The 24029-nt window shown below is 45.5% G+C and overlaps 1 protein-coding gene and 2 pseudogenes across 2 annotated transcripts in view; 2 read left to right on the top strand and 1 right to left on the bottom strand.

The window, feature by feature from the left end:
• Positions 1–1744, bottom strand: part of LOC105865388 (WW domain-binding protein 11-like) — a 28547-nt pseudogene extending 26803 nt beyond the window's left edge.
• A 4329-nt stretch (positions 1745–6073) lies between these two features.
• Positions 6074–6160, top strand: LOC142870255 (uncharacterized; annotated as a pseudogene).
• A 6214-nt stretch (positions 6161–12374) lies between these two features.
• RBM47 (RNA binding motif protein 47) overlaps positions 12375–24029 on the top strand; it is a 167824-nt gene continuing 156169 nt past the window's right edge. For both annotated transcript variants that reach the window (XM_012753922.3, XM_012753913.3), the window contains exons 1-2: positions 12375–12744; positions 12896–13037. The gene's annotated coding sequence lies outside the window, so the exon portion shown is untranslated. The remainder of the gene's footprint in view (positions 12745–12895; positions 13038–24029) is intronic.

Genomic DNA, 24029 nt, shown 5'->3' with positions numbered 1-24029 from the left:
GATGGCTTTCTCACTCATCGTCTTTTAGCCAAACAGCTTGAAATTGCATTCAACTGCCTACTACCTCTTTGACGGCCTCTGCAGCATTCCTTAGATATCCGGAACTGAGGGTCCTCTGGCACTGCTTCTTCATGAAGCAGAGGAGAGTACAGAGGGTAAAGTTACCACAGTAAATTCAAATTAGTGAAGGGAAAACTAAAGAGGGAGTCGGAACTAGAATCCACGCATGCAGTATTGCAGTCCAAATGAGAGTTATCCCTCCTCTACACTTTAACTAAAATGAATGTACATTATTTTCCTAATCCCATGCGATGGATTCAAGGATCACTTTAAATGTCAGTGGGTTACACAACTGTGACACTTGAGACGCAGCAGTCATAAGACTAGCTAGGCTTCTTTGGAAATCACGGCTTTCAAGATGGGAGTCTCCTCCCAACGTTTTTTGTTCCGGACTTAGGGCGGTAACAAGAGGCTTTCTCGTGACATACCTAAGCCTTCCTGCTTTGGGCTGAACTGAAAGTAGGGCAGTACTTGCCAATCCCATGGTATTTTGGTGTCTCTCTTGGGTCCTCACCAAGATTAGGAAGTGTGAACATTTAAATCCCATGCTTGCAGGCTCCCTTCCTCCCTCCCTTCTTCCTTCCTTCCTTTCTTCCCTTTTAGGCCAAGAACACTGGTAAACCCAAATTTGGAGACTTTCCAAAAGTGAGGCCTCTGTAAACTTGATCTAAAAGATCCTTTCTTCCTTCTTTCTCCCACAGCTGTCGTGCCTACCTCACAATGCACCGAGGGCGGCAAATCTACACACAAATGCACGGAGGAGGAAAATAGCATCTGTGCACAGATTTATTTATTTTTAAAATCTTTTTTTTAATTATTTTATTTTTTAGAGATGAGCTGCTGGATTGGGAACATGGCTTCCAACTTCATACTGTGTACCTAAGGATTATAGCTAGGAAATCACAGCAGAGGGGTCATTCATTCATTCATCAAATATTTACTGGGCATCTACTCAGTACAAGGTACTCTGCCAGGGCCTTGGTTTACAAAGATGAGTAAGTCATAGTTCCTAGGGGGCAAAGTCAAATATGCCCAGCACAATCACAATGTTGTGTGATCTGCACCCTGAGACAGGTCTGTGCCAAGGTCCAAGGCCCTCAGAGGAAAGAGACCCTCACAGTGCAGACGGTGGGATGTGGGGACAGAAGGTGACTTCACAGAGGGGTGGCTGCAGAGCTTCAAGGAGCAGGAGCTCAGCCATGGGTGACAAGCTGTGTGAGGCTGAGGGTAGGGAGGAAGAGGAGACTGGCTGGCATGCTGACAAGACAGTCGCCACTGTGGGTGGTGGCTCTCGGCCCTGCGGGGCTGCTCTGGGAGTCAGCACAGAACCAGTCTCGGAGTCCTCCCAACAGACGGCAAAGGAGTTGAGTGGGGCAGTTGTCTCCGGGGCTACATCCAGCCTGCCCTTCTAAAGTGTTCCTACAGCCAAAGGAAAGCCACAGAAAGAGCGCTGCAGAGACTGGGGGCAGCTCTGAGTGTGCAGAGGCTAATGCAGCCAGTGCGCGCGGCCCTCACAGCACCTGCCGCGTGGGACCAAAGGCAACGAGACAGGAAGAAAGCGCTGCCAATGACCGTCCACCGACGTGGCAAGAAACAAAACTGAAATGAAAGGGAGGCCAAACTGTACGCCTTGGTAAGGCGCTGAGTCCTTGTTGGTTAGAGGGTGGGAGACACTGAGCGCCATGGTCAGATGAGCCCGGGGCCATGTAAACATGTAGACTATGGTCTGGGAAGGCAGAGTGACATGCAGACCGGCTTTGCCAGGACACCGCATGGATGCATTGGCAGCACTTACAGGGACCTGAGCAAATCATTCCTCCTTCTGTACTCCCAGGCCCTTATGCTATTATAATAATTAGTTGTGCATGCCTATGCTTACCCGACCAGACCATCAGTCTATGCACTGTCGTTTCATTCACCATCCTGAGCCTAACCCCTAGCTCAGGATCTAGCACCGGGCAAGGACTCAGAAAGTATTTGAGTGATGGATGACTAGGTTGGTTTATACTCATAGCTCTATCAGAGTTATTTACTGTGCTTATAATAGGATTATCATTAATCCAAAAGGTCACTAGATTGTCTTGTGTATGCATTTTGGAAGTGGACTAGAAAAGGCGTTGCTGACAGGATGCTCTGAAGTATTGTGGAGCTCGTTCCCTGTAAGCCCAGAGCTGATCATAGAAGCTGCTTCCTTCCCCCACGCAGCTGCAGAAAGGCCTCAGTGGAACTTTGCCGAATTGTCACTTCCATGGAAGACATCTTGCTGCAGTCCCGACGTCCCCAGAGGAGCCTGGACTTTCCCTCTGGCCTCGGCCAGCTAAGTGGCCAAGCACCCTCTTTCTTCCTAGTTTGAGCAACAGTTGCTTCCGGTTGCCAACCAGAAAAAGAGGCTATCATTGTCATTCAACAAGAGGACAGTTTTCTGAAGTGGCTGTGTGACCTCTTCAGAAAATCCCCATGGAAAGGGGAAATGTCCTGATGGTAAACAGGAGGAAAATAGAAACAACGCAGTCACAAAACGGTTTCTGGAATAGGGCTCCACACCCGGTGACTCTGACACAGAGCTCACGGTAGGGGGCGGTTGGTAGGATCCTGCTACCACACACGGAGTCCACACAGAGCCTCGAGGGGCCATTCACTCCATCCCCCAGCTGTAGGCACAACTGAACTGAATTCATTTAACAGCTATACTTCAAAAATTTTAGGGAAGAAGTTTTTTTGTCTTTTCCTATAGGGATCAAAAAACATTTACAAATAAGAAGTCCTTCCTAGGAACAATAGAACTTATTTTCTGAAAACTCATTTCATAGCTGAGGAAACTAAAGCAGAGCCAGTACTAAAATATATGTCCCTTGACCATCCCAGTTCAGAAACTTCCTTCACTCATTCATCAAGCATTCCTTGGGTGCCTCCCACGAGGACTTTCACTGGAGCTGAGCAAACCCAGCTCAACAAGACTGTTTCTGCACCACCAAGTTGCACAGAAATATTTGCATTTAATTAAGTATAACCAAATGCCATGGCTGCTACAATAAAGGCATGTTCGAATGCATCTTGAAATCTCACCAAAGGTCTTTTTGGTTGTAAAATGTGGGTGCCAGTATGTATAACAGGTAGCAAATGTTCCTTCTCCTTCTGCTTCCTGCCTCCCACCCTCATGTCCACTAAGAAATGAATTCACTTGGGACATACTTAATAACAATTGTGTAAATCCCTGAATTTTATTGTAAGAACAGAAGCATAAAGAAAAAATAAAATCTACTTGTCCAGGTTGGTTATAAAGAACCATAAGGATACACTTAATATTTTGGGGTTGGAGGGGTCATATGAGTCACTGGCACATGGACAGCTGTCATTGCCAAAATAACCGCTGAGGCTGAATGTAATTTTATTTGAGCAACACTGTGTCAATGACGCCTTGAAAGAAAGATGCCAGTAGACGATACTGGTTCTTACCACTCTAAAAAGAAAAAATGTTCTGTCTTACCAACGTTAAGAAAGGGGATACTACCAGGAAGGCAGCTTTTTGAACAGTAAGACACGAGGGGTAAAATGCTCTTTGGGACAGACAGGTAAGTGTGTGGTTTGCAGTAACCGCCCCATTGCTGTTTCGTGACTCTTTATTCAAAAATTGGGCCTGGAGGTGAGGGCCAAGGCCACGCTGCAGTCAGAGTGCCGCCGAGAGTCTCGAATCGAATCTCCTGCTCCTCCGCGTCAGCAATGGCTTGGTTTCAGCTGCCTGCTCCAAAGCTGGTCGCTGTAGAGAACCTGTTCTGGCCAATTCATGAGATGCCCCACTCTCCCACCCACAAATTGTAATCTTCTCCATGCACCCATCCTTTGATTGATGGTCGTATGAAGCTCAAAACCTTAGAAATACTTGCCTTCTCTCTTTTTCTTACAGCCACCCACCCACTTCTTCCTCACCACATTCAATTGGTCATCACATTCTCTCAGTTCTCTTTATTCAACATATCAGGCAGAGTTCAATTAGCGTAAATAGAAACCACTGCAGCTGTTTTAAGCAGAAAAAGATTTGTTTACAAATGCAATTAGGTGCTTGCTCAATGGTTGGAAGAGCAGGCTCTTGGCTGGACCTGAGTATGACGTCCATAGCAACACCACAGAACTGGCCTGCTGGGGAGCTGCTGCGTCACCCCAACCAGCAAGGTGGGGAATTGGAAAACCACTACTGGAGCTATTGTGCTCAGGGACACGCCACTTTTACTACAATCTAAGGATCAGAAAGCCACCGCTGCCTCATCTGCAATAGAGCCATGCTGTGTCTGATATAATAGATCCACAACAGCAAAAGATGGTTGACCGGTGCCCTGTCTCTCCACACCCACAAAGCTAGAGCAACACACTGGGATGTTGCTGCAGGAACATTCTATGTGCTTGTGACTGTACTTGTTGGAAGAAACGGAAAAAACAGCCAGAAACCTGGCCTCTCCCTTACTTTGACCTTCCAAATCTTGCAAAATGGGTCTGCTTGTCAGAACTTACATTACATTTGGAACTTTAGCTGCAAGGGAGTCTGGAAAAGGTAGCTTCTAGCTTTCTAACCTCATAGTACAGGAAGGCACACTGAACGGAGAGTGGAATGAGATCACCTGCACTACCTACCACATTCGCCATCTCTTGAGCAGTCACTGCCCTATGGACCTTGTCATCTTTTACCTGGGCCACTGCAATTTCCTCATAACCAGTCTCTCTGCTTCCAAGTTCTTTCTTCTTGAATCTATTCTCTGTGTTGTGCTTGAGTTTTCTTTCTAAAACACACCCTTGATTATGCCACTTTTCTGCTCAAAATCCTGTCACCTGTAAGAATAAAGACCGTTCTTTCAAAGCTCTTAACCATCTGGCCTAACCTACCTTACCAGCTGCAAATCCTGACATACTACCACACCCCTTACAATGTCGCATAAGCCTTATGGGGCTGTACACAATCTGGCCTCATCATCTTCCCACTTCATTTCTTACCTCTCTCCTTTCATCCCTCCACTCCAGCTGCAGTAACCTTCTAGCTGTTCGTGAACACACCAAGCACACTCCTGCTCTGCCCGGAGTGCGCTTCCACTGGGTGTCTGCATTAATCTAGCCCTCACCGTCTTCAGTTCCTCCTAATGTCACCTTCTCAAGGAGGTCATACAAGACTGCCTTTAAAATGTTGCAAACAGGCTGGGTGCGGTGGCTCACGCCTGTAATCCTAGCACTCTGGGAGGCCGAAGCAGGAGGATCGCTTGAAGCCAGGAGTTTGAGACCAGCCTGAGCAAGAGTGAGACCCTGTCTCTACTAAAAATAGAAAGAAATTAGCCAGACAACTAAAAATATAGAAAAAAATTAGCCGGGCATGGTGGCACATGCCTGTAGTTCCAGCTACTCAGGAGGCTGAAGCAGGAGGATTGCTTGAGCCCAGGAGTTTGAGGTTGCTGTGAGCGAGGCTGACGCCACGGCACTCTAGCCCAGGCAACAGAGTGAGACTCTGTCTCAAAATATATATATATATATTGCAACCAGTGTCAGCTTTTATTTTTTCCTCCGTTTTTTTTCTTTTTCTTTCTCTGCTCTAATTTTCTCCTTAGTTCTTACCATCATCAAATATGCTTTATATTTTACTGATTTAATTTTTGTCTGTCTGCCCCTATGAGAAGCAAGCTCCACGAGGACGGCATATGTGCCTTTGTTCACTGTGTGTTTTCCTGAGGTCTAGCACAGTGACTGGGACATAGTAGGTGTTCAGTAAACATTTATTCAAGGAATGGTCATCTCTTCTCCAAATCTTCTTGTTGCCCATCTCATCCCAATATCTGACTCTCACCATAATACCATGACTCTTATGTCCTAAATATATCTCGAATCATGTCTTCTCCATCTACTTTGCCACTATCCTAGACTCTATCAGATATGCCAATCTGACCTCAGCACTCCCTGTCTAAAACCTTCTGAGCGCTCTAGTATGACAGACACTTTTCCTCATGACACTTTTCCCCTTGTCTATTGCTCAATTTTAAGCTTTGCGCAGTGGCAGTATCATACATAGCCAATGAGGTTTATCTGAGGTGCAATTATTGCTTATTGAAAACTATTTCTCAATTTTTTCTCATACTACTGCCATCCAACCCTCCAACCATAGAAAACTCTTTGCTTCACACCCCCAAATCTACCAATCTACCATCTACCCAAATCTACCCAATCTAACCTTTCTCTTGTTCCTTGGTAATTTTTGTTCACCTGAAATGCACATCTCCTCCTATCTACCAGGCTAACTCCTATACAACCTTCAAGCCTCACAGCTCTGACGTCATCTCCCCTAGACTAGCCCTTCAAGTCTAAGTCAGAATACGCAACTACTCGCACAGCATGCTGGGCCTACACACTGTATGGCCATTGGCTGGTTGCTTACCTGTCTTCATGGGATATGAGTTCCTTGAGGATAGGAACCATAGCTCTTTTATTTTTCTATCTTCAGCATGATGCACAGAACCTGGCACATAGTAGATACTTGATAAATGTTTGTGGGATAAAACAACAGACGAATGGTTAGATGAATAATCATAATAGTAAATATTTAGATGAGGCTTATAAAGGTCTGGTGCTGTTCTCAGCATTCCATTTAAATAGTAACGCATGAAGTTTTCTTAATACTCTTAATGAAGTGGTTACTGACAAACAGCCTAAAAGCCCCAGTGGTCAAGTTAATTGCCCACAGTCACACAGGAAGTGGCAGAGACAGGATTCAGACTCAGGCATCTGGCTCCAGGCTGTGGATTTTGGGGTGTTGGGGGCCTTTATTATTTTTAATTGACACATAATAATTGCATGCATTTATAGGGTATAGTGTGATATTTTGATACATGTATACAATGTGTAATGATCAGATCGAGGCAATTAAGTTACCTATCACCTCAAACATTTATCACTTCTTTGTGTTGGGACAGACTGTGTCCTTAGCTACCATACTTACACTGGTGACGGATGGTTGGTGGATACAAAAGTATTCCAAGTAGACAAATAATAGAAGCAAAGGTGAAAATGTTCACATATTTTTGTGTGGCTTTTATAGTCAGTAAATTTGGCCACACCTGCAATTAATTCTGTCCTAGAAAACACTCATTCCTACAGTATATTTCAAATTAAAACCTTAACCATGTTTTTGAAAACAAATTTTTTTTGAGACAGAGTCTCACTCTGTTGCCTGGGTGAGTGCCGTGGCATCAGCCTGTCTCACAGCAACCTCAAACTCCTGGGCTCAAGCGATCCTCCTGCCTCAGCCTCCTGAGTAGTTGGGACTATAGGCATGCGCCACCATGCCCAGCTAATGTTTTCTATTTTTAATAGAGATGGGGTCTCGCTTTTGTTAGGCTGATCTCGAACTCCTGAGCTCAAGCTATCTTCCTGCCTTGGCCTCCCAGAGTTCTAGGATTATAGGTGAAACACGCTTTCAAATCATTCTCAAATCTGTCCTTAAACCTCAGATCCTAGATGAGGTAGACCCTGCCTCCTTGACCTCTGAATATTGAGATCCTAGCACTTAAATGTACACCCATATCACTTATTCATTCAACAGACACTTATTGAGTGCCTACTATGTGCCAGGCAGTGTTCTTGACGCTAACAGTACTGCTACTAGAACACACACACACACAGACACACACACACACACACACCCCACATAATCCAATCATAGGTATATGGAATTTTTGGTGAGGTCACAGAATGTCATGGGTAGGATCACAGGCTCAGGAGGCAGACTGCTTGGGTTGAACCCCAGCTCTGCCACTTTCTACCATGTTTCCCCAAAAATAAGACCTAACTATAAAATAAGCCCTAGCAGGATTTCTAAGCATTTGCGCAATATAAGCCCTACCCCAAAATAAGGCCTAGTGGTGGGAGTGGCTACACAGGGTGTCTGCACAACCCATGCATTTTGTTGCGGAGCGGTAAAGAACATGAGCAGCCTTTCTCATCTGCCCCATGAGAGCTCTGTTGCTAGACATGAGAGATTGGGGCCAATGGTTCTAAAGGAAATAGAGTTGCAAGATTCAGGATGGAATTTGGGGTTTGGAGAGTGATGATGATGTTCCAGAAGAAGACAACTTAACTATATTTGAATCAATGTAGATGGTTGTACCGTACTTAAAAAATAACACATCCCCTGAAAAGAAGCACTAGGGTGTCTTCTTGAGGAAAAGTACATATAAGACCCTGCCTTATTTTCAGGGAAACACAGTATTAATAGTTGTGGGACTTCAGCAGTGCCACTTACCTGGTCTCTTCATCTAAACAATGGGTATAACAGTCTCTATCTCATGGAGGGGTTGTGAGGATTATATAGTTAATACAAGTAAAGTGGGTGTGGCACAGTGTCTGGCAAATATTCTATTAAACACTTAATAAATGCTAGCAATTTTATGTTGGCAATCTTTTCTGATAGGCTATTGCTGAATGGTTGAGCTTCTTATGTGTCACTCTTTTCCATTGTAAAATAAAAAGAAATCTGGAGATCTTCTCTACTGGGAAATAAGTCTTAAAGGGATATGGAGGAATTAACAGCATTTGTTGCCATAACAAAACCATTTCTTGCTCTTGAGCTGGCCTTTAAGGGCCCCACAGTTTACTCCAGTGCTCCCTGCCCGTCAGCAGGACAGGCTTTGACAGAGCTATTTGTGCAAGCATAAAGGTCAAGGGACTCCTTATATTGAAGGGCTTTCTCAAAATGAAGGATTTGGCTTCTGAGATTAATGTTTGAAGTGAACCCCTGCTATACTTAATTCCCTTTTCTGTGAACTCAGTACATTTTTAAAATTCAGTCAGGGGCCCTGCTATGGTGTGGCTTGGAAACTGCAAAGCCCGACAGAGTTCTGAGTGGCCCTCCCTTGTCCTATGGGCCGATGACTGCATTCCAGGGTTAGCCACTGGGCTAAATCTTTTGGATTTTGGATTTAAAAGTGCCCAGAATAACATCTTTTACATTTGCACATATTAGATCCAGTTGGAATTCAATATAAAGATTGAAAATGAAAAGACTTTTTAAGAAAGGCTTCTATTGGTGTGGCTACCATATGGGGGAAAGGCTTGACTATAGAAACTTTGGGGAGGAGAGGTCTCTCTGGGTCAAGTTGTATGTTCTGGCTCAAAATGAGGTTTATTTCCAGAATAATTTCTGTTGGGAAAAATATCATCAGCCTCAACACAAAGCTTGGGTTCAGGTCAGTGATGTTATCCCATCTAGTAATAATTTTTCTGTTTCAGATAAAGTTAGAAGGAACGAGGGAAACAGATAGATAGTAAAATCATTGAGAAGATATCACCCTTATTCACACTGTAAGATGGCACCTAAAAGCTCAGCTCTCATAAGAAATTAATAACAGATGCCTCCCCCAACAAAAAGTCAGTTGTTTATTGTGATTATCACCTCTGTCATCAAGCATTCTTTTTTTCTTCTTCTTTTAAGATGGGGTCTCCCTCTTGCTCAAGTCTCCAACTCCTGAGCTCAAGTGATCCTCCCACCTCGGCCACCCAGAGTGCTAGGATTATAGGCGTGAGCCACTATGCCCGCCTTCATCAAGCATTCTTATACAGAGAAATAATAATAACAGCATCACAACTAGTTACACAGCGATTCCCATGTCCCAGACATTGTTTTAAGCTCTTTGCATTTATTTACTACACTTTCCATTTAGGCCTCACATGTACCATTTCAGTGCATGGTCATTGATCTTTAAGAAAATAACTAACACGCTTACAGCACGTGGAGCACATGCTTTTATGTGTGTCATGTCATTGAACCTTCACAATGACCCTACAGTTAGGAGCTGTCATTGGCAGCAAACTGAGGCTTAGAGACTTAGGTGACTTGCCCATGAGCCTACAACTGCCCAGATGCAAACTTTGATCAACCCAACTTCCAGCCCAAACCCTTTATCCTGCTGTTCCCTGTAGAGTTAGAAGCTTATTCCATAGTGTCTGTGCAATTCACTTCTCACAGGGCACAGATCTTTGATGATGTTATTTTTGGGTTTGCATGTCTCTAAAATGAGACGTGTCCAAAACTCTAGTTGGAATCTCCTAGCCCTTGCCCCATAATTAAGAGCTAAAATAATCATTTGGAACTCCTTGATTCTGTTCCCTAACTAGTTATTGGAAGAATAGCCATGGTTCCAGTAGTATAGAATAGTGAAAAGCAGTAAAAAACAAACAAACCCCCAAACAAACAAACAAACAAAAAAACACCTGGCACTGCAACTTACTAGCTTGGAGCAACAGCTGAGAACCTTGCTTTCCTAATCTGAGCAATGAGGTGATACAAATGATTTGTGTCTTACCCATATTTACCGCATACAGTTGTGATGATCAAAGATCATAATTGATATATCACTGGAAATGCTATGTGCCCAAGTCATCATGTGGTTCATGATATCATGCTGTGGTTCTTTACAAAGGTCTGAGGCTTGCCTGTCTTGACCAGGGTGTTGTGTATAGTATTATTTGATCTAAGACTTAAATATGGGAAAGACGATTCTTTGTGAGCTATAGAGTAGTTTTTTTTTCAGGTACAAAAGGAAATACCATTTTTTCAGTGCCTTCGATATGCCAGGAATCATGCTGAGATTCCAGCTTTCATTTAACTCTTGTAGAAATTCAGAGCGAGAGGTGTTATTATTTTATAAATGAAGAAACTGAAGCTCAGAGTGGTTGAGCAATTCATCCGGCATCACATAAGTCAGAATAAAATTAAGATTCAAACTCAGCTCTATGGGAAACTAATTTCCATGCTCTTTGCATTCACACCACAATACTGTCTCTCAGGCAGAAGGCAGAAAAGGAAGCAGAAAACAAAAGGCAGAGTCTGGAAAACTAAAATGTCCCAAAAGAAGGGAGTTTGCCTGACAATTAAAATGATGATAATAATAATTTAAAAACAGGCATCAAAATCAGTCTCAAAAAGGAAATAATGCAAGTTCACATTTCTTTTGCCATAGCCTGCCACTTAAAAAAATGTTTTATTTTTGCCATGTTCCTGGGGAGGGCAGCAGGAAATAGTTAAGAATAAGAATATACCCATTTCATAGGTGCTCGTGGCAAATCTGAGGAAGGAAGAGCAGAAGTGCCTGGTGACATTAGAGGGAGGTAGCTGACTCGGATCTGCCATGAAGACGAGCTTCCTGGCACCTGGGCCTCCTCGGTAGGGAGCTTCCCTGACTCCAGCTGCAGTTCACCCGGAGGCACTAACCTCCATGCTTTCAAACTCGTTTTATTATTCCTGGTTGTTATTCCCCAAGGTTTTGGTCCAGTGCTTCCTACAGAAAAACCTATTCTGAGGCAGAAAACTCTGTGAGCCAGAGAATGTCCCCTCTTCAATCCTTTAGCTTCTCTGACAGTGAGGCTTATGAGGTCACAATCCAGATACTTCTGGAAAAGAAAAGAAAAATTCAGGATGGGGAGTAGTGGCCTGTAATCCTAGCACTCTGGGAGGCTGAGGTGGGAGGATCATTTGAGGTCAGGAGTTTAAGACCAGCCTGAGTGAGACCTGTCTCTACTAAAAAAAAAATAGAAAGAAATTAGCTGGACAACTAAAAATATATAGAAAAAATTAGCCGGGCATGGTGGCGCTTGCCTGTAGTCCCAGCTACTCGGGAGGCTGAGGCAGGAGGATCACTTGAGCCCAGGAGTTGGAGGTTGCTGTGAGCGAGGCTGACGCCACGGCACTCTAGCCTGGGCAACAGAATGAGACTCTGTCTCCAAAAAAAGAAAAGAAAGAAAAATTCAGGCTAATAAGTAGCTGGGTTTTCAAGTTGTCTTAAGGTTGTGGAGCACTTGCTCATGCTTGGCTGCGTCAACTCTTAGGTACGGCGAGAGAACCTCAGAGACTTCTCACTGCCTGCTGCTCATAGCACCACAAGGAATGAATCTCAAACTCAGAAAATATTCAATTAGTCTGGGTTGAATTTTGCCTCATAGGAAGATGTCTAACCTCAGGGTTAGACATCAGGTCAAGTGCCTAAATCCAAAAGAGAATTAAACACTCACAGTCGACTGCTGGGTCCAGAGTTTGCTTTCTGTTAGCAAGCTTCATGGAATGTACAGGCAAATTTATCTCCGTGTCTGTTGTCAATCTTGTAATTGTTTAGAAAGACGAAAATCAGTTGGACATCCCTGTATAGGGACTTTATTTTCCATTGTATTCAAGACTGTCCACAATAAATGGAAACTGTTTGCTAAAATCCCATCATTAGAATCTTCCAGAAACTGAGGCTGGGGGTGGGGGGAATTAAACATCTTGCTTATGGCCTCACAGGTAGTGAGTGGCAGTGTTGGGGCCCGAGCCCACGTCTAATCTGACCACACCCTCTCCTCTTCAGAGAACAGCCATACTATAAATAACAACAACGGCAGCGAACACCGTGTGCCAGGCAGTGTGCTAAGCTCCTTGTATGTGTTAACTTATTTACCAGCAAAAAACATTTTTGGAACATTCTTTCACTAAAGCTGCCCAATGAAAACATTTGTTTTTCCCCTCAGCTGAATGACAGTGCAACCCGAAATCACAACTCCGTTGTAGGTTCCTGGTGGTGCCTGCTTCCTCTTCTGGTTTGTTTAGTCATAGAATTCGATTCCCGCGGGCCAGGCAGGCTTGGCGCGCCCGTGAGCGCGGGAGGCTCGGTGCTCTCGCGCAGACAGGTACGCGGAGGGTGGGGCGCGCACGGGGCACCTGGGCGCCTCGGGAGGTGGACGGGGTGGGGGCAGAGCCGGCTCCCCAGAGATCGCGCGAGGTGAGGAGAGAGGGCCTGGCTGCGCCTCCCAAATGCGGTGGTTTTTGTTCCCTTTCTAGAAACCAGCGGTGACTCTAGGTCAGAGCGCATTAAAACGAGCCACTTCTGGACTAGCAGGCCCAAGGCCCTAGGCCCCGCGGCGAAGGTCAGGGCTTCGTCCGCGTGACGCTTCCTCGCCGGCCCGGCCCTGCTGCGCCTCAGGTAGGGACGCGGGGCCCCCTCGGTCGGCGGCGTGGGGCTCCCGCAGCCCTGCGGGGCGCGCCACTCTTCGCCGGGGAAGGGGCGGGGGCGGTCCCGACCGGCTGGTGACTCAGCAGCAGGTGCCCCGCTCCCCAGCGCGGTTCCGGCTCGGGGGCCCGGCGGCCGGGCTGGCGGCGCCGGCCCGCGCGGACGCGCCCAGGTGGGGCAGGTGCGGCTGCGGGGCCGCCTGCGCGTGCGGGGCGGCCGACCTCGGAGCGGGAGGGAGTCCGGCTGGCCCGTCCCCACACTTCTCGCGTGGGGGCCGGTTTCTTTCTGTAACCTTCAGCGGAGGTGTCCGCGCTCCGAGCAGCAGGAATGTGGCCCTGGCCGCTGGCCAGCGGAGGCTCGGCGCGCTGGGTAAAGTTTCAGGGCGACTTACGGGAAGTTGCCGGTATTGGGAGCAAAAATCTGGTTTGGTGAGTTTGAGGGAAGGGAGTAGACAGAGACAACCGTGCCACGGTGAGGCGACCGGCCGCGCAGGGGCGGCGGGGGCCAGGGGGGAGCTCGCGGTGGCGTCGCGGGGGCCCGGCCGCCTGGTCGCCGCTGCCGCTCCCGCTCCGGAAGGCGCGGCGGGGCGGGAGCGGGCGGCCGGGCGGGCCCGCAGTCTCCTCCGCGCGGCACGCGGGGCGGGAGCGGCGCTGGGCCGACCTGTTGCTTTAAGCGGCGCGGCGGGGCGGGAGCGGCGCACCCCCTCTGTGCGGTTGCAGTAGAAAGAGGGCGGCGGGGCGGGAGCGGCGCACCCCCTCTGCGGTTGCATTAGAAAGAGGGCGGCGGGGCGGGAGCGGCGCACCCCCTCTGCGGTTGCATTAGAAAGAGGGCGGCGGGGCGGGAGCGGCGCACCCCCTCTGCGGTTGCATTAGAAAGAGGGCGGCGGGGCGGGAGCGGCGCACCCCCTCTGCGGTTGCATTAGAAGGAGGGCGGCGGGGCGGGAGCAGCGCACCCCCTCTGTGCGGTTGCAGTAGAAAGAGGGCGGCGGGGCGGGAGCGGCGCACCCCCTCTGTGCGGTTGCATTAGAAGGAGGGCGGCGGGGCGGGAGCGGCGCACCCCCTGTGTGCGGTTGCATTAGAAGGAGGGCGGCGGAGCGGTAGCAGCGCACCCCTGTGTGCGGTTGCATTAGAAGGAGGGCGGCGGGGCGGGAGCGGCGCACCCCCTCTGCGGTTGCATTATAGAAGGAGGGCGGCGGGGCGGGAGCAGCGCACCCCCTCTGTGCCGTTGCATTAGAAGGAGGGCGGCGGGCGGGAGCCTCAAACCCCCTCTGTGCGGTTGCTTTAGAAGGAGGGCGGCGGGCGCGGCGGGGTACTTCCTCGCTGTGGCGGTTGCTGCTGGGCGGGGAGTGGTGTTGATTCTGAAGTGGGCGACTCCGAATACTTAACAAAGGTAAGCTGGTTTGGGTATCCTTCTAACTACTGTCCCATAATCTTACATTTGGGTCCCACTTTTGAAAAATATGTATTTTTTCTTTTTCTTCTCTCTTCATCCCTTATCTCCCTCATTCTACCACCGTTTTCCTGATTCTGGTATATTTGGTAGGAAATAAGGGGTTTATAAAAAGATTTTAAAAGCGTCAGCTTCTGGAAAAGCAGATAGTCATACAAAGTCAGCCCGTTCGTGTGTCCTGTGGCGTTGGGTCTTTTCCATAAAGGAAACATTTTTTTTTTCACCCTTGAAAACACGTGATCAGGCTACCAGGAGGCTCCGGCGACGCTTTAGACTGAGATTATTGCCTTGAGAATGAGGCTGCTTTGACGAGGACGCGTCTCATTTAAGTGCTAACCGAGGCGGAGGGGGTCTTCCTGCAGTGATTCGCCTCTGAAAGTACTGCCCTGTGGGGGTTCCGTTGTTTCCAGTTAAAAATTCAACCTGTAGAAAAGGGTAGGAATGATGAACTCTGACATCTGACAAATCTGAAGTCACCGGATAGATATTTAAGAAATCAGATAAAATAAATGGAAGTGGAATTTTTAAAATAAGTGACTCATTTTTTAATTGTCTCAAAGTTCAACTACTCTTGGGTACTGACGCCAGGCATTTGGGGATGTTGCTTCGTTCTTGAGGTTTATCAACGTGATAAGATAGAAAGATTCCGCCCTCAAGGTACTTGCTTATAGCTCAAACAAAAAATCAAGCAATTTTTTTTTCTAGTAGCATTTTCATGACTCACTCAGTTTTCTTTAGCAGCAATATAGATTAAATGTGTATTCTTTAAAAGTTTTAAAGCAGAGTCATACGAATTTTTCAGGGGAGGGAAATCAAAGTGTTGACAACTCAACATGAAGGGTTTGCTGAAGTTTTGAACATAAAAGGTTGGCAATTAGACCCAGAGCGCTGGAGAATTGCAGGTGCGGATTCTAAATGGTGAAAGGTCTGTCAGTGACATAAAACACCACCTCTAGACAAACCAAGGGAATGAGATAGCACTTCGTGGGAGTTTGTGTTGCTATTAAACAATAATCTTTGTAAGACCGGTGATCTGACGTCTGGGGGCTGGGGAGGGACTAAAACCAACCCAGTTTGAAAGAAAAACCGGAGGAAGAAAGGAAAGGAGATAGTTTGGGTTTCTGTATTTTTTGTCTACCTTACCCTTCACCTTGTTCTGATATACACACCGTTGGCCTCTTTGACTGACTGACTTACTACAGTATACTGGCAGGATGGGAATCAGAAATTTTACAAGTTCCTAGCTTCATCATTAACTTTCAGTATGTGTCAAATGAAGAAATAATTTGACAAAAACAAAGCCTGTACCCTGATTCTGCCGTCCTTTCCCTGACTAGGCTATATACTTAAATCCATCAGGGCAAGAGTCTTTTTTACTCTCGATATTCTGAGTATCAATCAAATTTTAGAGATTTATTTTCCTTTGGTTATTGCATTTTCAGAAGTTCGTAAGATTGATGGTTCAGCATCGTCATTTCACATCAGCCTCCATAGTCAGCATGCTCACTTTCGATTCCCCACTGTGCTGATCTCTCTGCAAGCAGTTGGTGATGCTGAGGATGAAATAAAGACAGAAAACAGGGGAGCTACATGCCTCCGGACACGTGTTCTCTGCACTTGCTCTAACTAGTGTTTAAGACTACTCACATTTTTTCCCTCACATGATAAAAACCTTCCTTTTGGACTATTTGGTTTGCTAATCTAACCTGTTCTAGGTAATGATTTCAAAAAAAAATTAGGTTAAAGTAGATGTAATTATTTTCTTGCAAAATGATTGGATTTTGCTTTCCAATTTCTGCTCTGAAGCTCAAGATTAAATCATGTCCCAAATGATTGAGCTTTGACTGCTACAGAAAAGTATTTACCTTTTTTTCGGACAGGATTCCACATTTTAAGTCCCTAATTTTCCAGGGAAGGCAGGGGAGTGGGTACTGGGGTGCTGGTGAGGGGAGGGAGGTTTTCTTAAAATTGGACCTAGGCTCAAGTGAAACTGTAATTAAATTATCCCAGATGATACATAATCCTAGAAAAAACTTTCTGTGAAGAGGGCTTGAGATTCATGGGACTTAGAAAATGGATACATTTTGCATGAATGTTGAATTTGTTTGCCAAACTTATCATATTGCAGTGAATACATTAAATGCAACTTGAAGTGCTGTCACAATGCTTCCAAGTTAAAGGTTATATTGCAACGTTTCAACTATTAGCCTGATTAGGAGACATATGTTTCCTCTTGAAAGCAGTCTCTGTGTCTTAAGAGATGCCTGCTTTCTGGCTTAATATCTTAAGAGGTGTGTATTTGTCAGAACAGCCACCTGTTCAGAGTTATGACCGAAAAGAACAATTGGATAAAGATTTTCAATAATGGCAATGCAGAGATGACTTGGGTTACAAGATTGGAGGGCTTCAGAACCTGCAGCCAACTGTCAAATAAATGATTTAGGGATTGCTCAGCTGCCACCTCAAGGTTGTTGGAGACATGCTGGAGGGAGTCAGGGGGGATTGGCAACCTGCCATTTTTTGTGTGGTCCTGAATCAGTAAAACACTCTTGAGATAGTCTGAGCTTGATCTCTCATTGTTTCTGTTTCTCCCAAAGTCGCTTCCCCTTCTACTCCCTCTGCATCTACATGGTGGGAGAGGGGGTGTGTGTGGTGGGGGTGGGGAGGGAATACCCTCCCCTTGGAGTCAGTCTCCTTTTAAGAATCTCTTATCTTTTGCTCTGAAAAAGTTGTAGAAAAGGAAAAACTTCAATTTTCCAATAAAAGAAAGGGAGAGTGTCTGGAGGAATAAATGGCCAAGCAACAGGTGAATTCTGAAAGTGTTAGTAGTGTGAAATTTACCAGAACTGCTCTCATGGAGATTATCAATGCCCTGAAATGATTACGGGTGAACTGGCAACTATGGGAATTTGAGCCCCCCCCCCCCGCCCCCCCGTTTTGTAATTCAGATGTTCCTAGTGTACTGCAATAGATACTAGTTTGAATGAATTCAAGATATCATCTCTTGGTAGAACCAAAAGTAAACTGATTACAAAAGGCACAAGCCCTTCAACCATACTCCTACTCTGCCTTTCCTCTACTTTCTGTAGTGGTTTAAAGACACCTGAAAAACAAAATCACAGCTCAGTTTGTGTAACTTGCCTATGTATTATGAACATTCTTTTTTGTTGTGAATCGTCATTGTTGTTATCGCTGGAACTTAGTTTATGTAAAAAGAATTTGTGGGTAGGTTTAGATGTATATAGTTTATATGTTTGTAAAATACAAAACATAAACAAGTGGATAGCATAGAAGTAATTGACTATAGTAACTGTTTTGGTACATCCTATCAGAGGTTTTAGAGTTGGGCCATTTTAAGAAATCAAAAGCACAATCTCTACTTTTCTGAAGGCCATTTGAGAGATGGCATTAGGAGAAGACAAAGTGCTAGTGTAGCCCTGAAAACACTTCGTGTTTTGGGAAAATATCAATCCTTTGGGCTCAGCAGATTCCTGGTTCTGCAAAAAAAATACACACTGTATAGATTACAGTTAGTCACATTAATCAAGAAAACAAAATCCAGTCTTCACAAATCATGATACTTGTCTTTGAGGGTACTATGTGTTTTTGGTTCTTATGAATATGGTGGCCCAGCAACAAGACCATAGTAGGGTACCAATAGGTGTATATTGAATGAAAGGGGAGTTACTGACAGCTTTAGCCTCCTGATTGTGCTTTGCTTCTGCTAAAAGTCAACTTGGCTCATATTCCCTGAGTATCCACCAACTGGGGGGGAAGACAGCCTGTTCCCAAAAGGTAGGATAATCTACACATGGGTGAGCAAGAGTTAACTACATGTACCAAGGGGCAGTGGGTGGATGCACAATGAATGTGGGGCATTGTGCAACCAAAGCAGGAACAGGACGCCTGCACCTGACCAAGGAAATGCCAGCCTATAAAAATTACAATAAAAAGTATCAACGTTTCAGAGCACCAAGACCTGGCTCAAGCATTTTTGTAAAGCATTTCATGTGCCAAAAGAAAAAAGTGCTAAAGTTCTTAATGAAATGGAGAGGATTTTTTTCAGGTATTCCTGCTCTCTTAGATCAGTTTGATTCCCTTTCTGAAAATCTGTATTTGAGCCTCTGAATTATGGATTAACATTCATGTTTCAAAAAGTTGGGTTCCATGTCGATGAGGATAATAGCACTGTGCCTCTTGAAAAAAATGGCTTAAATAATATTTCTTTTTGTTTGTTGTCATTTAGTTTTTAAAATAATAATATGGTTCTCGGTACACCAAGCCCTTGCCAAGATTAGGCCCATCTTAGTAGCATTCTCAAGACAAAGTTGCCTTTGTGTGACTACAACTGGGAGGATTGGGTGACACAGACAACTCAACAGGGCACTGCAACTTATTATGAACAGAAAATTCAATGGCCTAATGTTTTCGTTGGTTTTTGTTTTATATTCTACCAGTTGGTATCTGTGAGATGTCTCACTATGCAGATCTACTATTTTAGACTTGCCCAGGGAAGAATGTGCTGGTTGTGGATGTGCCCTGGATTTAGTGAGACTGTAAAAGGCAGAAGCTTGACATACTGATGCAGGCAGAGTCAGCTCCTTGAGCCAGCTTGTGCTCAGGGCAAAGTCTGCTCACGTGTGGAAGAAAGAAAAGTGGTTTAGTAAGAGTAAAGGTGAAGATTTGGGGGAAGAGGATGACTATTCACACTAAATTTAAACTCCACACAGAGTGGCTAAGAGCATAGACTGCCTTGTTTCCATTCTTGGCTCTGCCACTTATTTCATATGACTTTAGGCAGGTTAATTAATTGCTTTGTGACTCAGTTTCCCCAACTATAAAATGCCTACATCATAGAGTTGTTAATAAGGGTGAAATGAATTAATCTATTGTATGTAAAGAGTTTAGAACATTGCCCAAACGTAGTCTCTGACATGGTGTATATAGTCAACATGACATGCATCATATTTGAATGCATGTCAGAGTTTGAATTCTGTACATCTTTTTAAAAACTTTTATTTCTTTGCACATATCAGTGTCCTATTTTTTTGTACATCTTTTATTTTTAATTTCTTTGCACAGAGAGTTTGAATTCTTATTCCACTTCCCTACTGTATGTACTTTCTGTGGTGGCCTTTTCTGTTAGTTGGAGCATAGATTGTGGAGATGGCTAATGTAAAGGACAAGTTTTCTGGCCTGGCGAGGTGGCTCACGCCTGTAATCCTAGCACTCTGGGAGGCCGAGGCGGGCAGATTGCTCGAGATCAGGAGTTCGAAACCAGCCTGAGCAAGAGCGAGACCCCGTCTCTACTATAAAAAGAAAGAAATTAATTGGCCAACTAATATATAAAAAAAAATCAGCCGGGCATGGTGTCACGTGCCTGTAGTCCCAGTTACTCGGAGGCTGAGGATCTCTTGAGCCCAGGAGTTTGAGATTGCTGTGAGCACAAGTTTCTGTGTACAAGAAAGTAATACATCAAACTTAAACAGTTCCTATTATGACTTTTATTGGTTAGTATTGAACTAGTCATAACCATAATATATAATATGGGATTTTCTCAGTTGAGTGCTCCATAAATAAAGAATTTCTTTGCCCAAATATATTACCACCTAAAATAATGGCATTTTTGCATTCATGAATGTGTATTATACCTCATATTCATTTAGATAAAGTTTTAAATTTTTTCCACAAGTATTTTACCAAAATTGTTGGGTAGAGGAAGTATGCTGGAGCTGTAGTAAACACAGGCAGGAATGAGCAGAACAAGCCCCGTCCGCAGCCAAACATCTGAAATCTGAAAGCATGGGGAGGCTGGGGAGGGGACAGGGGCAGGGGGAACTGTCACAGATCTTGTTTAGAAGTGTATACCTCTTCTGCTCTTTGATATTCTTTAAAAGGCTCAGGCTTGCTAATAGGCAGCCATGAGAAGGAGGGAAAAATGCATCTTCTCATAATTAGAGCTTATTAGATAATTATGAGAAGGAACTTATTAGATAATTACTAGGAAGAACAATACATTTTCTCAAAATGAGGCAGTGTGAAGAGCTGGGTGCAGTGGTGTATGCCAGCTACTTGGGAGGCTAAGGCAGGAGGATCTCTTGAGCCTAGGAGTTTGAGGCTGCAATGTGCTGTGATTGCACCTGTGAATAGCCACTGCACTGCAGCCTGGGCAACATAGTGAGACCTCATCTCTAAAAAAAAGAAAAGGATTAGGGAGCATGAACAAAGAAAACCAAGAGAGGAAGGGCAGTATCGGGTAAATACAGGGCAATGAGCCACAGCTGTGTGATTTTTCTGGGGCTGAGGCTGGTGGTGTAGTCTTAGTTAAGGAAAAGAGATAAGAAAGGACTGGTGGCTGAAGAAGTACTGAGAGAATTGCCTCTGGTGAAATCCTGTTTGCAGAGCAAAGGGAATCAAATAACAAGTTAGCCCTTCCTACTTGGTGTAAACAGTCATTTGGCCCAGGGACCTCCTTTGCTTTTTGCCCTACTTTGTGGGTTCCAGGATCCACCTCAACGTATATTTGGATTTGCCAATGAGTAAACAGAAACTGCCAACTCAGATGGTACTAATGAGCCCAGCTTGGAGCTAGGAGTCACTTCCTAGGGGGATTGCGTGAGGCATAGAGCCTCTGGAATTCATGGTGACACCCATGGTCTCGCATACACACTGGTCACATGAAGGTGAAGGGTCCTGCCCTTTCCCTGTTGGAGAGCTGCTCATGCATAGTGGGGCGGGGCACAATCTGCTCCTCTGCCCCCTGCCCGCACCTTGGCCTCCCCGCCCATGGCATGCTGTCTGTTTTTGGCCCAGTATCCAGAGTGACTGTTTTAAAACTGCAGTCGCATCACATCAGTCCCCTGCCGAAAACTTTCCAGTGCCTGGCCATCTCAAAGGCCAGCGAGGCGCTGTGTTTCCAGCCCCATAACCTTAATCTCACCTCCTGCTGCTCGCACCCTTACTCCTTCTGCTTCAATCACCACACTCGCTTGCTTGCTTTTTTTTTTTTTTTTCTAGGACAAGGTCTAGCTCTGTTGCCCAAGCTGGAGTGCTGTGGTGTCATCATAGCTCACTGCAACCTCAGACCCCTGGGCTCAAGCAGTCCTCTTGCCTCAGCCTTCCAAGTAACTGGGACTACAGGCTCACCCCACCAGCCCCAGCTAATTTTTTAATTTTTTGTTTTTGTAGAGGTAGGGTCTTGCTATATTGCCCAGGCTCATACTTGCTTTCTTGATGGTATGTGCCAGGCACATTCATGCCACAGGGCCTTGGTACTGGCTGCTCCCTCTCACTGAACCAATTTCTCCAAATGTCCCCGTGGTTCACTCCATCACCTCCTTCAAGTCTTTGCTCTCTCTCCCCTTATTTAAAACAGCAATTCCTCCTCCTTGCTGACACTATCTCCCTACCCTGTGCCCCCTCCAGCCCTGGTTTATCACTCTTGAGCATGCTATACCGTATGATTTGTTTTCTGTCTCTCCTCCTCAGTTAGAACATCTGCTTCATTTATTGATGTATCCCAAGCAATTAGAGCAGCATCTGCCACAGAGTAAGTGCTCAATAAATATTTGTTGAATGAATGAAACACACAGGCTAAAAACATTACAAGCATGACTGAAAGTGCACTGTAACTTGTGTTTTACTCAGAACACAACCACAGACACACCTTTCTGAATGAGCATGGATTTTCTTCCAGATCTCTCCGAGGAAGCGCCATGTTTCTGTGGTTTCATTATTTTCTGTGCCACAAGGAGCCCTTGATGGACGCTGATGACTAAGTAACGTGCAAGGCAGGGCTGAGTGTGGGGGTGTTGCAATCGTTTCAGCACTTTCCCGTTTCAGAACTTCCCTGTTTCCAAATCAAAGCCTTCTCTTTGGCAATCTTCTTGTGATTTCCATCTAAATCATACAGCCCATCTGTTTTAAACCAGTTTTGTGGATTGTATGCCCTACAGATAATTACATGTGACTAACTTATGTTAACTATATTGTTTATCACTTTTTCTATTGTCATTTAATTATAGTTAATGTTTGTTCTGAAAATAACTGTAAAGACACGTTTTCTTAACTATCTCTTTTGACCTTTGAGATTTTGCCAAGCTCTAACTGCTGCTACAGGACTCCATCTGAATTGCTCTTGCTTGTGGAGATCAGTTAGGTGATTTGCCTTGACCTGGCTTGAGATAAGTGCTAGCTAGTGTCGTTGTCTGAGTCTCTAGTATTTCCCCAGAAACTTTGTTCAAAACCTTGGTCTTGCCTTTTACTGAGTGGCAAAAAAATTCTCTGATTTGTCGTGCTTGTGTGCTAGCCCCAGCTGAGTTCTGTCCTTGACAATTACCTTGGTTTGCCAAAGTTGCTGTTCTTGGCCTGTGGAGGTACATCTTCTTCTGTGTGTTCACCTGCCTTGTTTATTTGTAACTGTCTGAAGAAGGCTTCCTCAATTGCTGGTAGAATCATGTGGCTTTGGGACCCCAGAACCAATCTTGAATGTAGTATAAACTCAAGGAAGGTTCTTTGCAGTAAAAAAAAAAAAAAGTGGCAAGAGCATATAAAGTCTGCTGAGAGTAGATGAGGAGCCTGGATTTAGTTATATTTGACTATTGTTGATCATGGCTTGTGGCCCATTTATTTGGATTTTTTTTTTTTGCTTCTAAGTTTATTTGGAAGCCATCATCATAATTGATAGTAACACGGTAGTTTGTTGAGACAAGATATACCTGATAAATGAAAAGCTAATATTCAGTAGTCCTTTTTGCAAATCATTTTATTACTTGCTATATGTACTGAATGGGGCATCAGAAATGAATTGTATATAAATGTCAAATTAGGCTTGTTTTTAATAATAAACTATGTAGAGGGAGCTGGTGGTAATTATTTACCAAAATATAGAACTGGTTAATATGAATTAAACTGGTTTAAACTAGACACATAGAAAGAACTTATTTTTCCTGTGTAGACACAAAATTGATTATTTTTTGAGCGGCTGCTAGGTCCCGCACACTAAGTACTAGGTGTGCAGTGGTGAATGAACGTTCTTTGCCTTCGTGGGGCTTTCTCTGGTGGGTGAAGATGGGAGTAAGTGCTCTGCAGGAACTAGCAGGCACTCGACAAGAGTAGCTGGAATCTCAGCTGGGGCAGGGCAGGGTTCTCTGGGAGGTGGTGCTGGACAGGACGCTGTATGTCCCTGCTGGCTGGAGCAGCACTTGCAACGGTGCTGCAGCTGGGAGAGCCGGGCTGGGGGAGGGGGAGCAGGGGGGGGGCAGCTGGGAGAGTGGGGCTGGGGGAGGTGGGGGAGGGGGGACCTGGGAGAGGGGGGAGCTGGGAGAGGGGGGCGGGGGAGCAGGGGGGGCTGGGGAGCGGGAGGGAGCTGGGAGAGCGGGGCTGGGGGACGGGGGAGCAGGGGGAGCTGGGAGAGTGGGGCTGGGGGAGGAGGAGCTGGGGGGGAGCAGGGGGAGCTGGGAGAGCGGGGCTGGGGGAGGGGAAAGGGGGCGGGGGAGGGGAGAGGGGGCGGGGGAG

This window comes from Microcebus murinus, chromosome 3 (assembly GCF_040939455.1).
Source record: "Microcebus murinus isolate Inina chromosome 3, M.murinus_Inina_mat1.0, whole genome shotgun sequence".
In the NCBI taxonomy this organism is placed as follows: Eukaryota; Metazoa; Chordata; class Mammalia; order Primates; family Cheirogaleidae; genus Microcebus; species Microcebus murinus.
Note: the sequence above shows the minus strand (reverse complement) of the source record. Positions and strands in the feature narration are given on the sequence as shown.